Source organism: Vicugna pacos, chromosome 6 (genome assembly GCF_048564905.1).
Source record: "Vicugna pacos chromosome 6, VicPac4, whole genome shotgun sequence".
NCBI lineage: Eukaryota > Metazoa > Chordata > Mammalia > Artiodactyla > Camelidae > Vicugna > Vicugna pacos.
In genome coordinates this window covers 63,068,140-63,083,778 of record NC_132992.1, presented here as the reverse complement: position 1 = coordinate 63,083,778, position 15,639 = coordinate 63,068,140, and the positions used below count along the sequence as shown (strand labels likewise).

At 40.3% G+C, this 15,639-nt stretch overlaps 1 protein-coding gene across 12 annotated transcripts in view; it reads right to left on the bottom strand.

Annotated features, from left to right (window-relative positions):
- SYNE2 (spectrin repeat containing nuclear envelope protein 2) overlaps nucleotides 1–14,045 on the bottom strand; it is a 288,222-nt gene extending 274,177 nt beyond the window's left edge. For 10 of the 12 annotated variants that reach the window (XM_072963191.1, XM_072963196.1, XM_072963197.1 and 7 more), the window contains exon 1: nucleotides 13,812–13,995. The gene's annotated coding sequence lies outside the window, so the exon portion shown is untranslated. Of the gene's footprint in view, nucleotides 1–13,811 lie in introns of all 12 variants that reach the window. The other 2 variants (XM_072963192.1, XM_072963193.1) reach the window with 2 other exon arrangements.
- Between the last annotated feature and the right edge of the window lie 1,594 nt (nucleotides 14,046–15,639).

Below are 15,639 nucleotides of genomic sequence, written 5' to 3'. Positions count from 1 at the left end.
TTAGAGCTCTTTTCAGTCCTTTTTGAGCTTATGTTTCTCTTTAACTCTTTACTTCCAAGGAACCAGCCATTACTGCATTGGTACACGGGAAGTTCTAACTAAATACCAGACACCCAGTCTTACCTAAGCATGAAATCTTGGATTCTGCATGTTTATTGGGAAAGCAGATGGGGGTGGGGGCTGAAAAATTAACTGCTGTGTGGTTTGGAAGCTGTTTTTCCTAGGGTGCCAGCCAGCAGTGCAGCTCTTCAACAGGTATTCATTTGTTTAAAAGGTGCTGAATCAAGCAGTTATGGAAACAGAAGGTGTCTCTGAAAAAGGGATTTGATTTCTGAAGCAGCAGAATCTCAAACTGTGAAATCACCCCTTCTCCCAGGCTTCCTTTGTAACTTGCTACAGAGCTTGCAAACTAGCTTCCACTTTACTTCTAAACGTGGCAGAAGTTTCTCACCTGAAGAGAAACAACCAGAATTATTTGTTTCTGTGTTTATCCCAAAGATACAGTTCCCAGGTCTGTGAGCACAATTTTAAGATCCGATATGAGGTCATATCATCTCAGTGAAGGAACGGAATGTACTTCTGTGTACACAAAATTATCTTTGTTGTTACTTATAACATGTGCAAGGACTCCGCTAGAAATTTGTCTGGTTTTTCGTTTGTTTGTTTAAGAAACCTCTTTCTGTCTACTTCTAAGATTACTTTTTCTTTAGTATATCTTCTAGGTCATTAAAATATTTAGAAATTATGTACCTTCCTGTGAAGATAAACTTTCTAAAGCATAAATAATCTTGCTGACCCCTAACCTCCAGTAACTCAGAATACAAAATTCTTAAGGTTTCTTTTTATGGTTTTTCAGACTATAGCTTTGAGGTTGCTAAGAAATATTTTTTCCTTCTCTCAAAGCCTTTACCATGGAAAGATCCCTGACCTGCCCCCAGCCCTCCAAACTCATATAACAGAAAACATCCTCAAAAAGAAATATGCCCAAGTGGTTTTCTCCCCATCAGTGAACAATCAGAATACTCTTACAAAAATGTCTTTTGTATTTTACAATATTTTCCTGACTGGAACCAAACTGGAACCAATGAAGAATCTTGAGAAGTAGGACCACTAAGACAAAAGAAAATCTCTGTAATCCTTTGGTTGAAGTTCCTCCAACTTATTTAGTTAAGAAGCTGACCAACTAAGAGAGGTACAGAGATCTATATCTGTTTAAAAAGCATATCCCAGTATTTGCACATACCTCCTGACAATCTGCAGTGCAATAAAAGTGAAATATACTTACATCTCCTCTGTGATAGCTTGATAATGAGAACAGGTAAATTATTTTTACATGAATGACCAAAATTGTACATTCTCTATTTGATAATAATGATAAAACAGTAATAAGAATAGTTAATATATATTTAGTTCTTAATTTGTGCTAGATATTTTACATGTACCATCTCTTTAATCCTCATAAGACAGACACCATCTACTCCAATTAGGGAAACAGGGAGGTTAAGTAACTTTCCTGAGACCACATAGCAAGTGACTGGTAACTCCTTGTTGCCAATGTGCAGGTTCTGAACTCCATGTCCTTAAGGTTCCTAACAGACAAAATATATCTAACCTGCTAACTTATCCCATGGTTCCATGGAAAATTTACCAGAATGTTCAACATATGAAGCAATTAAGGGATTAATATAGTGACTAAAATAGACCTGGGTTAGTTTAAATTCTCAGTTCTCTGTCCTTTCTTCTCGTCATAATATATAAATAAATAAGATGAACCATGTTTCTTGTCCACTGTTGCAGTTAACTGGCAAACTTGTACAGTAAATTAACTAGCAGAACTGGTTTAGCAACCAGTAAGAAGCTCAAGGTTTCTAAATTCTAACCCTAGGTACGTCACTGATTTGAAAGATGATCCTAGAGCATTTAACATAAGTTAAATTTGATGTTTATAAGGCTCTCAGAACACAGTATAAAGAAGAATCTGTATTTACGGCACCTCAATAATAAACCCTGATACCACCTATGTGAAAAGGAAAAAGCTTAAAATCAAGCTACTTTGCCTAATTAATTCCAAGGTTCCAAGTGTTTGTAAACATTCAAATGGTATAAACATACAATTGTCCACAGTGATTATCTCCAGGAACAAGAGACTGTAGAAATGGAAAGTGAAAATAACATGAGGAAGGCCTTTCACATTTTAATATGTGTGTGTTCTATGGGTGTTGTTGGATTTTTATAATGACAAACAAAAAAAATTTTTTAAGATATGCTCTAAGTCTTCCCAGACTTAATGTTTATCTGCATTCATGAGCTTAACCTCAGGACTACACGTTTCAACATCTAACAAAGGGGATAACATTAAGGAAAAGAGCATCATTCTCTCTGCCTCCCTCACCCTCTCCAATTCACCTAAAACAAGGCTCATTCTACAAAGTTTTAACCCACTGCTATCCAAATGTTTCCATTTCCTCAGAAGCAAGAGGGCGAAAAAAATGTTGAAGGACTTAAAATTTCAAGCAGCTCTAAACGAAAAGAAACATTAGAACTTGAGAAATAAGATTGAGAATGAAACTCCCTCAACATTCTTCACGTAACAAATACTAACCACCCAGTTAGAGGGCAATTCTCTCCTCGTGGTAAAGAATATGTATGAGAGCCTGAACGCAGAAATGATGAAAAGTGCCACAGAGGGCCACCCACTGCCTTCAGCACCCACTTGCCCATTCTTCCCAGCCCTGGCTCTCCTCTTGCTCCAAAGAACTTGAAGAGAAAGATAAAAGTAAGAAATGCTTTGAAATTAGGGCAGATGTAAATAATATTAGGTCTCTTCTCAGCCTCTGTTTCTTCATCGATTAAAATACTATTTGCTTCCAATAACGGTTTGTGAAGTTGTTTAGCATCAAACCTGAGACATAGGAGATGCACAATAAATATTAGCTTCCTTCTCTCAGAACTAAATTTCCAGCGGCCAGACAGATATCCACTAATCTTTGAGCTTAAAAGACCCATTAGCCCACCCTACCGCCAGACTATCAGTTTCCTCCCACACCTTCTCCTCCTGTGGTATCTCTCTCTCAAGTAATGCCACCAACATTCTCTTCTGACAAGTAATTTAGAATTCTCTCTTCCATCTCCTTTTAATCCCCTCTGACTCTGTGCTCTGAATTTCTTCATCACTCATCCGGATTTGTGAAAACATCCTTGTAAATTGGACTCCCCACTTCTCTGCTACATCTTTCAGAACATTACTATGAAACAGAGCTCACACTAAGCGCATGCTTTGGGTCCCCACTGGCAAGAAGAATATGGTCCAGATACTTTCACGTGCAAAATGCCCAAGATCTAATCATAAAGCATCTATCCAGACCCCTCCACCACATCCTGCCATGAGCCTGGCGCTTCAGGTTGTGCTGTTCCTCAGCCCGTAATCTACTCTCCTCCATTCTCCAGCCACGAAAGCCCTACTCTACACTCTAGACCCAGCTACACACCCAGCTCCAATGTCAACCTTCTCTACAACACCAGCCCGAACTTCCCCATAGGTGGCAATGATTACCACTTCAAGCACCCACAGCATATTGCTTGCACTGCCGCTGGCACTTCTCTCAGTCTGGATCATACTAGAGTGATTTGTTGACAAGGCTATCTTGCCCAGTTCCTGCAGAACAGGAGCCATGTCTGATTCATTTGTGACTGCCCCTTAACACCTGTCACCCAGCCCCTTGTTCACTGTCCCTCTAAACTGAATGTAATAACTAGCATTCACTACTATGTGTTCTACGGTGTTCGACTCTAGGTATTGTACTGTCTGTTACATGCATTCTTTCCGTAATTCTCATAATACTCTTACAAGGTAGGTCATATTTTGGCCTTTGTTTTACAGATGAGGAAGTTCTACTCAGAGAGGTTATATAATTTGACCAAAATGACACAGTTGGTATATGGCAGAGCCAGGATGTGAAACAAGGTCTGTCTAACTTCAGAACAGTATACCACAGACATTTCTAAAAATCACTTGTGCCTTTAGCACTCATGCCCATGGGAGTATTACTCAAGATGAAGACCCCAGTAAATATAGTTTATCCCATCAGCACATGGAGGCCATTTTGGTTCTGCTCTAGTACCGGGTCATAAAAAAGCAGGTCCACAGTCTTTCAGACTCACTTATTTTTCTCTTTTCTCATCCCCACCCTTAAACTCCCAAAAAACAGATGAGAAGAAAAAAGATTTGGAAGGCAGTGACAGGAAGAGAATGAAATTGTTCCTTCTTGGTGGAACATACAACGTTAACAGTAAGATTAACAAGGTTTAACAGGCATATATAACCTGAAAGAATATGTTGGCTCATTTCAAAACATACTTTCCCAGCTCAAACCTGAAATCAGCAGCTGTTGCTAAGAAAACACAGCCAACTGCAAGACAACATCATGACTCATGAAAGGGGCAAGCTTACCTTCCAAGTCTCAGAAACCATCACCAGCAGAATCTGTAACCAAATCATCAACCGGTGGTTACAAACATTTGGGGTTTTTTTTTCATCTGGCTCAGAAGAAAATATAATCAGCTCTGGACTAAACACCATTTATTAAATTAATTATTACCCAACTGAGTTGGAGCTTCCTATAATGAACAAGCAGAGGCTACAAAGGTAACAGACTTTCTTTTAAACAAAGGCCTATTAACAGAGGAGAAATTTTTACTCAGTGTCATCAGATGAGTGACTACAAAGGACAGTTAAACAAGAGACTGCTAGTCACCTATTTTCTTTGTCAACATACTAGTGCAAATAATAAAACACATGTTAAACTGCCTTATAAACAGAATTTATAGTCAATCTTTATTTTTTTCGTTCTGAATTTTGAACTAAAAGCTCTAGCATGCATTATTCTATCCAACAAACCCATCACACATTGACTATAACCTATCACAGTACCAGTAGCTCAGATATACTTGAGTTGTTGTAGGGTTTTTTAAAAATTTGTTTGAGGGGCATGGGGAACAGCCTTGAACAGCTTTATTTGTTTTGTTGCCATTTACACTTAAGATAAAAAATTACTTTTACGTAATTAGCATTTTTAAATGAATATTAGCTAACTCCTATGGTATGACCCCTTAATTAACGTACCATACAGAAGCAGCCAAACATGAAGAGCTCAATCATATTACAATCAGCTTTTCCTCAGGATATCACAACTTATACTCCAAAGCCAGAGTGGGAGAAAACAGGTTGCATGTCTGTGTAAGTTAATTCTGCACCCTCTCTCCAAACATGAACTATCTCATGGCCTGAGTTCTAACTAAATAGGTTGTCTCTCACCTTGGTGAAAAGACTATGTAACACTTACATTAAGATGGGTGGGTTTTTTTAAATGTATTGTTCATACCACAATAAAGGTATTAAAAAAGAAAGTATTGCTCATCCCTAAATGTTGAATGCCTTTTCTTTCCAAATGAGGCAACGTAATTGCCCAAATGAGTAATGAGAATTTTTTATTGAAATAGATTAAAAATTTGCCTAGAAATCTGCAAAACTTTTTCATAATACTGTCCTTCCTAAAAATCTGCCTTTCAAATTAAAGTTTCCCCTTCAAGCACAATATTTCAATTTTGGTAGCATATGGGTATATATTCTCTCTTACTATTTTGGAATATTACCTATAAATATAATATATATATTGCTATCATGGTGATGAGGGTATGCAAAATTTTTTCACTACTGTAACCAGTATATTTATTTTTAATGGACTTTATAATAGGAATATATGTACATGTGTGTCCACACTGTTTTATTTTACTCATCTCTTGTGTAAATGAACTCCAGATAAACTTTATCTATAATTTAACATGGAACCATGAAATGGCTATATATGATTCAGTTTTGAATTCATCTCCAGCAACTTAATAGCTCATATAATTTAAAATATAATTATTTATGGATGAAATTATATGATGTGTAAAATTTACTTCAAAATAATCCAGTATAGTGGGGGACAGGTGAGGGTATAGGTAAAACCAGATTGGCAGGATTTGATCATTATGGATACTGGCTAATGTTAACAGAAATTCATTCCACTATTATCTCTGCTTTTGAATGTATCTGAAACTTTCCATAATACAGTTTTTTAAAATCTAATTTACTTTTGCTCCAGTGTCAGGCATAACTTTACCATATTGAATTTCTGTTTCACCCACATAAGAATGAATGTTTTACGTGACACCTCATTACTGCCAACACAGTTCTCAAAGTACAGTGGGGTAAATATCATATTTCAAAATCATATTCATAGAAATCAGGACCTGGGAAAAAAAAATCCCAGAGATCATCTAATCCTCTATGCCAGTGGTTCACAATCTTGAGCATGCATCAGAATCACTTTGAAGACTTATTAAACACAGGCTGCTGGGCCCCACCCTCCAGGTTTCTGAACCAGTAGATTTGATGCTGCTGGTCCCTGGACCACACTTTGAGAACAAGTACTTTAAGCTTCCTCCCATTGCCCAGTTCATGTCTCCATTGCCAGGATCACCAATTACCACATTGGGATGCATATTCCTCTATTTTCAGGCCTTTCTTCTACTAGACAGTTGGCTTTCGAAGGGCAAGGGACATAAATTTTCATCAATGTGCCAGAACCCAGGTTCAATAAATATTAACAAAAGAAATTAATTTATTGAATGTATTGAGTTTTCTCACTCGTTTGCAGCTGAGTGTTTGTCAATGTATTAATACTCAGAATAGGGTACTATTTACATACCCAGACAGAAAGGAGCTACTCACTGATAAAGGAAGACTAAAAGTCAGAGCAAGATGCAGATGGCAAATTCTAGGGAGTTCCAAGAACAGCGTCTCAGACTGGAGTTTTCAGTCAAATATGGACACTGACATGCTGAAGCCTGGTGCTCACTCTCATCAAATGTGTTACTCTGACCTGAGGAGCTATAACCAAGTGCTTTTCATCTCATACACCCTCAAAAGAAAGAAATGCTTCCAAACTCATCTTTCAAAGTTTGTCAGGGTCTGGAAAATGTCAGTCTGGGAGGACTGACTGCTCCCCATCCACCTCCCTTTTCCCAATGCAGCCCAGGGGAAAGAAAATTACAGCACACTCAGCACTGCCTGTCTGGGGAGTTCTCCAAGTCCAGGTGTTCTGAATCTTGGACTACCCCACAGCATCCTAAAGTGTCTTGCTATTACAGCAATGATCAGCTCAAAGACACTTCAGAAGATTTAGGTTAGGAAAATGAACTATGCTCTAGTTTCCGAAGTCCAGTACTTCTTTAAAGTTTATTCTAAAATTACAAGTTAGAATATATATATATTCATATATATGAATCCAATAACCTCAATATGTATGATTTATTTTCATTTAACAATAGTGAAATAAAGAATATAACCTGTGTAAATGCATGGGTCAATATATGATTTTTTTTCTTGTTATTTAGATCCCTTCAAAGAATAATTGACTGCTCAAACAAAAAATAATAATGTAGTGTGGGGTTTATAACAGACAAAAAGTACACAAAGGTTAAGAGGAGAGAAATGGAATATACTCTCAGAAGTACATGAAGTACATGAAGGGGTATAATAACACTTATAGATAAACTGTGATAACTTAAAGATGTGTATTATAAATCCTAAAGCAAACACCAAAATAAAAAAAGAATGATAGCTAATAAGCAAAAGCAAAAGATATAAAACAGAATGATTAAAAAATTCAGTTAATCCAATCAAAGACAGAAAAAGAGAAAAAAGGAAACAAAGAACAGATTAAAAAAACAGAAAACAAATAGCAAGGGGAAGAGAGTGGTAGAGCTCATGCTTAGTATGCATGAGGTCCTGGGTTCAATCCCCAGGACCCCCCCCCATCAAAATAAATAAATAAATAAACCTAATTACCTCCCCACATCACAAAAATAAAATAAAATATCTTCTTTAAAAAGGAAAACAAATAGCAAGATTATACATTTAAAGTGAAAACGGTCTAGATACCACAATTGAAAGTCAGAGATTGTCACATTGGGTAAAAAGCAATACCCTTCAAGGGGAAGAAGCATAACTCTCCACTCCTTAAAGGTGAGCTACACATAGTGACTTTCACCCCAAAAAGTACAGAAGGGGAGAAAAGAGTAACTTTACAATAGGGAAATCTGACAGTCACTACCTCAGCCAGGTAATCAAGGTTAACACGAATAGTGGTAAGTCATGTTGATGGTATGTTCCTTTGACATGGTGTAATTAGAATACACATTCTTTTCAAGCACACATAAAACTCTTACCAAAATTAATTATATTCTGGGATATAAAAGAGCTCTCAATAAATATAAAAGGATTTGAGCCATACAAGCTATGCTCTTTAACAAGAAGAGAACTAAATTTAGAAATTAATAACACAAAGATCTCAGGAAAATCCACAAATATTTGGAAACTAAGTAATATACTTCTAGGTAACTCAGGATCAAAGAATAAATCCAAAGGAAAAATTTAAAGTATTTTGAACTGAATAAAAATGAAATCACAGCCTTTCAAAATTTGTGAGCTGAACTTAAAGCCATGTTTAGGAGGAAATTTACAGGACTAAATACCTATATCAGAAAAGAAAAAAAGTCACAATGACCTAAAGAAACTTGAAGAAAAAGAGTAAAATTAAACTCAAAGTAAGTAGAAGAAAGGAAATAATAATAAGGATCAGAGTGAAAATCAGTTAAATAGAAGACAGAAAAACAATGGAAAATAAAAATGAAACCGACAGCTGATTCACTGAGGTCAACAGAATTGATAAACCTCTAACCTAGGGTTTCTCAACCTTGAAACTACTGACATTTTGGCTGAATGATCCTTTGTTGAGAGGATCTCCCCTGTTCATTGTAAGATCATTAGTAGCATCCCTGGTCTTGACCCACTGGATGCCAATAGCAAATGCCCACCCCACCCCTACCCCAAGACATTGTCTGCAGACATGATCTCATCTCCAAAACTTGTCAAGTGTTCCTGGTGGCAGTAAGGTAAACTTCAACCCAAACTTTGCTCCATAAACAAAAATTAACTCAAAGTAGATAGACCTAAATGTAAAATGAAAAACTTTATGGTTTTTTTAATAGAGTTTCCTAAGAGTTTTACAACTCTAAGGAAAAAAATCTTTGTGAACTTAGTTAGGAAAAGATCTATTAGGTATAATACCAAAAGTATAATCCATAAAGGAATAAGTTGAAAATCATTCATTAAAATTTAAAACTTCTGATCTTCAAAGATCTGTTAAGAGAATATAAGATGAGCAATAGATTTAAAATAAGTATTTGCCTATCATGTATCTGATAAAGGACTTGTATCCAGAATACATTTTTAAAAAAGCTCTCAGAATGCAATAAGGAAGCAACTAACCCAATAAAATATGAGCCAAAAATGTAAACAGAAACTTCAACAAAAAAAGATATGTGGATGGTAAATAAAAACATTATTAGTCATCAGGGAAATGCAAATTAAAACCACAATATCTAGCAGAATGGCTATGAAAGTCTGACCATACCAAGTGTTGACAAGGACAGAGAGCAACTAGAACCCTCATACACTACTTTGGGAATTAAGATGAAAAAGTATGGCAGTTTCTTAAAAAGTTAAACATACAGCTAGCCATTTCACTCTTAGACACTTACCCAGCAAAAATGAGCACAGATGTTCATACAAAGACTGAACATCATGTTCATAGCAGCTTTATTTTTAATAGCCTAAAACTGGAAAAAACCCAAACGTCTATCAATAGGTGAATGGATAAATGAACCGGGGGTATATTCATACAATAGAATGCCACTCAGCAATAAAAAGGAATCAACTATTGATATACAAAACAACATAGATGACGCTTAAAATAATTATGTGAGTGAAAGAAGCCAGATCAAACAAAGGGAACAGACTATATGATTTCACTCATATAAAATTCTGAAAATACAAACTAATCCATAAGGTCAAAGCTACCACTGGTTGCTTGGGAAAGAAGGATGCAGGGTGTAGGGAAGGGCCAGAGGGAAAGATGGATTCACAAGTTGATAGGTAAGTCAAAAACTAATCAAGTTGAACACTTGAAACATGTGCAGCTTACTGTATGTCAATTACACATAAATGAAGCTGCTTTTAAAATTATCACTCAAAACCAGAAAGTATAGACAGTTGAAGATAACAACAATCCAAAAAGAAGAACGTAACATGCAATTTCACAAAGAATTACACGCTTTAAACATAAGTGATTTTACACTATTGCACACACAATTTTTTATTTGGTGAAAGTGGGGCAGAGGGCACAAGACCCAGGTAAATGTGAAAGCAAGCGGGAAAAAGCAAACACACAGTGACGTCCTGGAGAATGGGCTATTACATTTAACATTAAGATCATTTCTTAACTAGAACTAATCTGAAACATTTCATAATTCTTTTCAAGAAAAGGAAAAATGGGGGGGAGAGTATAGCTCAGTGGTAGAGTGAGTGCCTAGCATGCATGAGGTCCTGGGTTCAATTCCCAGTACCTCTACTAAATAAATAAACCTAGTTACCTCCCTCCATTTAAAAAAAAAAATTTAAAGAAAGAAAGAAAAGGAAAAATGATTTTGTTTTTTCCAACTTGGCCTGTCCCACTCTCCAGCAAAACTAGGTGCTTCCCTTCTCCCACAGCCCCTGAGAACATGTCTTTTCTAGCACTGCCACGTATGCCCTGCATGATCTCTCTTGATTTAGTTCTCTCCCTGCAGCTGAGGGGGCTCGGCACCACCAAGCTCTTTCCTGACTCAATGCTATCTCCTCTGCTGATCTTCTGCCATGCCTCTCTCCTCTCTTCGCCTCCTACCCTACCACCCACAACATGCTCCTTGCCTTGGCTTACCTGTCACCTCCACAGAGAAGCCTTCCTACTATTCACCTAAGAGCCCCCATTTTTCTATGTCTCAGCATCCTGTGGTTTCCTTCTCTCCATCCAGGAAACAGTGCTCAAGTTCCTATCCTGTGCCAGACGCTGTTCCAGACCCATTTTTCTATGTCTCAGCATCCTGTGGTTTCCTTCTCTCCATCCAGGAAACAGTGCTCGAGTTCCTATCCTGTGCCAGGCGCTGTTCCAGACTCTGAGGATGCAACAGGGAACACAATTGCCCCAGTAGAGTGTACAATCTAGTGGAGTAAGACAGAGCACAAATGAGTAAGATAAAGAGTATGTTAGATGATCATAAGTGGTGTGGAGGGGGAAAACAAGTTTGAAAGCAGGGAAAAGGAGTTGCAAGGGGGGAAGTGTGATTTTAAATCTAGGATTCTGTGAAGGCTCACTGAGAATATAACGCTGAGCAAAGAAATGAAGAGGATCAGAAAAAGAACCACACAGGTATGAGGGCACTTCAGGCACAGGAAACAGCAAGTCCAAAGACCTTCGAACAGCAAGGAAGCCAGTATGGCTGTATGAGGAAGAAGAGCAGCAGATAAGATCAGAAAAGGTGACAGGACTGGGGGTGAGGAGAACCATGGGGTAAGATCTGGAGCCACGGTCAGGTCTCTGCCTTTCACTCAGAGGGAGATGGAAGCTATTGGGGAGTTCTGTACAGAGGAGTGATGTGATCTGATTTACATTTTAAAAACTACAATTAGTTTGGTAACATCTTTTGTGTTCTGCTTATCTTCCCAGCTTGCTAAGATAAAGGTAAAGGGGGAACCACAGCTGTCCTGTGCGTTATTATAACTCCAGCACTATACACTGTGAGCACTCAGTAAATATGTATTCCATGAATGAGGTCATCTACGTGAAACATTTACCGGTACAAAATAAGCATTTCATAAATGGTTATTATTATTTGGACCCCCAGAGGCCAGCACAGTGGCTGGCATATGGTAAGAGCTTGTTTAGGTAAACAGAAGAATAATTCTGTGAAATTGTTGAAAAATCTACATTTAAAACATATGAGTAATGACAAATGAATCAATTGCCTTTCACACTTTCCCTGACTTATCAGGACGTAACTGATTCGGGTTTTGAGCTTTACCTTCAACTCTTGTTATGCTACTGAGGACACAACTTAGAATAACCCCACTTTGACTCAGTTCTCCAAACATACTGCAATATCCTGCTAACACAACTAGCAGTAATGCACTGAAATGCTTGTAAAATTTCTAACTGGGTAAACTTATTCACGTGGTTTAAAAAAAAATTCAATGTACAAGGCCGAGCTGACCCAATTGGTTTAATTTTGATTTTTGTTGAATTCAGCTAAAGCTCCTTAACTCACTCATGTGGACAAAGAGCTAAGAATTTCCACTTTTTACGTATTTTGACATCTCCAGAGTCTTCACCAGTAAGAAAGTTAACGGGGATTACACCTGTTTCCTTCTCTTTCGAGGTGCTTGCGGGGGAGGGGGGCGTCAGGGCTGGGGGAAGGGGGGTCATGGCGGGGCTAAGGCCATTCAGGAATCATCTCAGGAAAAGCCCAAGGGAGTCTCAAGAGAGTTTTTCAGAAATAAAAGTAGAAAAGGAGTCATGAATTAAAGTATAAAACCACACCAGATATTCCATCTCATAAAAGGTGAACACCCACCCCTGACGATGTTTACAATGGCTCAAAGGCCTGGACCCGAGCGGTGAGAGGGTCAGGTGTGGTTCGGGTGTTTAACTGAAATCCCCAACCCTTAAGGTTCGACCAAACTCATCCTAGCAAAACTACATAATATCTGCAAGGAGGACTTCGCAGCTGTGGAAACTTTAAGAAAAGCAGATAAAAGTTGCTTGAAATCAAACTTAAAAAATAAAAGTAAAAAAGCGATGCAAAAGGGTTGAGCAACTAGAAAGAACCTCCTGGGTTTGGCCCTGACTTGCTGGTGCATGTACACAATCGTGCCTGCTGGCATCGGCTCAGACGCTCCCTTCCACTAGGGAAGGGGAAGATAATAACTTTCGGAAATAACAGACGTCCACAAAGGCAATATTACACAGGACTTCTCAACCTCCATCAAATAAGGTATAAGGAGGCTAATGCTGCTCGGAGCAGCACTGATTTCACAAAAAGTCCCGCCCCCTGCTCTTTTTTAACAGAAGAAAAACAACCTAAGGAGGAGAAGGTGCAACCGTCAGACCCTCAAGGCAATTTCAGACAACAAAGACCCCAAGCAATCAAAATGGAATTATAATTCAAGCCGTCCGAGCGGCCCCCTCCGCGGAGGCGCTCGGCCGCCACGCCCGCCGCGGTTCCTCGAGTGCTGGGGGCGGGCGGGTCCCGGGCGCCCTCTCCAGCCCCGTGCGCCACGGCCCGCTGGTCCTCGGGGACCCCGGGCGAGCCCCGCGCCGCCCACGGTCTGGCCATCTCCGCGCCGCGGCTCTCGGCGTTCTAGCTCACGCGGCGTTCAAAATCTTTCCCGCCCAGGCGTGACGCGAGGAACGAAAACAATCAGAGGACCCCGAGCGCCCAGGCCTGGGCCCGACGGGTCGGCTGGGGAATAGGAGCCGAGTCCCCTGCACAGCCTGTTTTCCCAGGCGGGCGGACCGGCGGGCTGGGGACCGGAGGTGACACAAAGAAGCCGAAGAGACAAACGCCACCCGCTGGCGCTCGCTCCAATCCCTGGAGCGCCCCGCCCGCTGACAAGTTTGCGGCGCCCTCCACGCACCTGGCTCTCCCCACCCGAGCAAAGTTTCCCGTGGCCGGGCTGGGACGCCCGCAGCAGGTCGAGTCCAGTCTCCCGCCGCCCCCGCCCCCGCCCCCGACTCAGGGACCTTGCCCTGCCTCGCCCCCGCCCCTTCGCCTCCCTCCCTCGCGCTCTCCCTGCCTCCCCACCACAGCCCGCTCCCTGCGGGGCGCACCAGGGTGCAGGGGCCCCGCCTCCGCGCTCACTCGCTGCCGGCCCGGAAAGAGGCGAGGGCGCGGGTTGGGGTCGGCCCCGGTCGGCGCCCTTCTTGCCTTGCTGCGTTGATCGCCCCTTTTTCTCGGGCTCCCGCTTGCTTTTTCGGTCCAGCGGAAGGCTCCGAGCGCAGCAGAGCGCGCTCGGCTCGTTGGCGCTCAGAAAGCCGAAAACCACGCCCCGCTCCTTCCCCGCCCGCTGCCAGCCACCGAGTCCCGCGCTCGCCGCGCGGCGGCCACTACCGAGCCCGCCCGCGAGGGCCGGAGGCGGAGCAGCCGCCTCCCCCCGCAGGCCTCGCCGCAGCCCAGGGCTAGCAACTTTTTTTTCGATGTTTTGGAAAATCAGAGGTGGTCTGAGGGAGATGCTAACTCAGAATTCAAGTTAACGACCGGGGTGGGAGTTGGAGGGTATTCACAAACTCCCTCAAATGAGCTTTACATGCCGATTTCAGCGAGAAACTTCTCTAACATTCTTGACTCCTAGGTCTTGGAAGTAGGGGTAAGAGTGCAGATCTGCGGATTAGGTACTAGACTTTGATCAAGTCATTAAACCTTTGTGGACCTTTTGTAACGAGAGATTTGGATTAGATGGCCTTTAAGATCTGGATCAGTACTTCCTATAGCGTGGTCCATACCTCAGGGTCACCTGGAGGGAAGGGGAGGCGCTTATTAATAATGCAGAAGGCTGGGTTCCTCCCTCCCGTAGAGGCGGGGGAGTGGAGAAGAGCCTCACCCTTACTACCCGATATACAACTTCCAGATCTGAAACTCAGTGGAAACTGGATCCTTGGGAATACATCCTGCAGGTACCAGTTTGATTTTCCAGCAAATGACTCAATGCCTTTGGACTCAGGATGATGTCAACTGACTCCCACTTAACTCCCTGTGCTGCTATTACAAACTTACTAAACATTATTAAGGCACTTGAGGTCTTAAATGGAAGGTATTGTATCAACTCACTATCACCACATAAGGCAATGACTTTAAAGTATTTCTCTACTGAGTTGTATCGCCATCAAATTTAATTTCTTGTAAGTCCAAATTCATATATGCTGTATAGGCTACAGAATCTTACCTGGATTATTTAGTTAAGTTTGGTGTTTATGACCCAAACTAAATGGTAAGGAGCAGACATTAGAGGTTTGATAATACATTCAATTAACATACATTAATGGAAAAAATTAGTTGTAAATTGTACCCACAATTTGGAACAATTATTTCAAAAAGGTGTACCTCTGTACTAGGATAATTCAGGTATGTTGTCTGAAACGCACATTGTATTGCTGATCAGTAGCTCAGCTCCTCACAAAATAGCACGCTAGAAGCTACTGTTATTTGTACTCTAAGATAATCATTCTGATAGTGTCACTTCTCTTCTTGGACTACCTCGGTTTGCATTATTTATTATTAAAGGCTTGATTGAGTCACAAGAAGTCTACAAAGCAGGAAAATCCTCCTGGTGTCTTTTCATAGCACCATTCTGCCTGATAGAATACATGCAAATCAGTTTCAGGGAGGAGCTGGGCTCCAGGTTTCGTGAAGCTGTCTACAAAGTGTTGTACTGCTATTTTCCTTCTCTGTTCTATTCATTTTACTTGTTTCCACTTTATGTTTGTTGTTTCCTTTATAGTGAATGCTACAAAATCATTGTGGCAACAGTCTCTAGAGAAAATATTATGAATAATTTCTTAATTATTTTTCCCCTCCAGTCCTTGAAGTGAAAGGACTATTGTTCCATATTATATCTAGTGCACTTAAGAGTCCAGAATAAAATGTCTCAAAATGTTTTCA